We start from the raw sequence: 1436 nt of genomic DNA on the forward strand, positions 1-1436 counted from the left end.
GAGCATAAGATAATAGTCACAATCATAATAATTAAAATACGGGTTCTTATTACCACATGCAACGAGCCTCTAGAAAGGAGCGTCACACACATAATGTTTTATAAGCCTTACGAATCAAAATACATATATTGTCGCCGTGATATCGACCATCGAACACTACCCCGGGGGAACATAAACCACATGCAGATGATCACTCCAAAAACCGTCGCATAAGGTCAGTGATCAAATATATATATATATATATACATATATGATATAGACTATCCGAATAACATTAGGTAGGTATAATACAGTAGTAGGACGATTTCATGCACACTTCCTTCAAGAAAATACAAATTTATAACTGCTCAACACACACACACATGCGTACACTTACTTACAGTCTCTCTTAAATCAACACCTGTACACAAACCCATATCGATTCATCGTGGGATATTAGGCCGTGTAACCGCGGGCCATTGAACAGTCGTCCCTACAAAGGACACCAGCAACCGGTATTATACCAGCTGTGTCCCCTCGTTCATTGGAATAGGTCGTCAACCCCGCGTGTTTATTTTATGCCACGTATTTTCTTGCCACATCGTTGTTAACAATCATTACTTCACCAACCACCATTCCTCCCCTTAACACCTTAATTTCTCCTACTACACTTTATATTTATCTTTATTATATTATATTATATGAGGCTATTAGAGAGATATCAAATTTAATTTCGGTAATTCCACATCCAATACCTATCATATTATGAATGTTTCCATATCGGTTATTCGGATGACGGTTGACGGATAGCTCCTAAGTTGTTCTGTAAATAACATTTAGTGAGCGTTTGTGTGTAACAGAGGTACTATTTTGCTTGGCAGTTTATCGTGTATTTTTAATTTTATATAGAAGTGAAATGGAAGAAAGGAACGTATTTTATGAAAAGCTATATGAATATTTTTACAACGAAAAGGCAAAAACTCCTTGCCAATCAGGTAGGTGTGCATGTTTTTAAAAATAATATGCTATAATATAACAGTCGATGTCATAATCAATCGTCATGTAAAAATAAATAAATGTTTAAATCAATCGTTTAATTATTTTTTTATAGTCAATAATTATTTTTATAATAAAATATAATGTACGTATAATGATGGTTTATGAAAAATAAAATAAAAATATTTGTAATATTATTTTGTTAAAATATAATTAATTATATAATAAAAATATAAAATACGTATAATGAATATATGCAAAATAAAATAAAAATATTTGTAATGTAATATTATGATGTAATTGATATATTTTTGTTCATAAAACAATATAGAAAAGTATAGTTATAAATTATAATACTATGATAAAATATAGTTATTTATTGCTAAATAACATAACAATTTTGTTTTACAACAATATTACACAAAGTACACAAAATAGGTAATGCGTCCATTCAAGAAATG

General features: G+C 30.1%; 2 protein-coding genes across 2 annotated transcripts in view; one reads left to right on the forward strand and one right to left on the reverse strand.

The window, feature by feature from the left end:
• Positions 1–1436, reverse strand: part of LOC100574667 — a 102837-nt gene that overhangs the window by 80191 nt on the left and 21210 nt on the right. The gene's annotated exons all lie outside the window — the stretch shown is intronic.
• Positions 1–1436, forward strand: part of LOC115034408 (G-protein coupled receptor Mth2-like) — a 161282-nt gene that overhangs the window by 23042 nt on the left and 136804 nt on the right. The window lies entirely within an intron of this gene.

The sequence above is a fragment of the Acyrthosiphon pisum genome, chromosome X (genome assembly GCF_005508785.2).
Source record: "Acyrthosiphon pisum isolate AL4f chromosome X, pea_aphid_22Mar2018_4r6ur, whole genome shotgun sequence".
NCBI lineage: Eukaryota > Metazoa > Arthropoda > Insecta > Hemiptera > Aphididae > Acyrthosiphon > Acyrthosiphon pisum.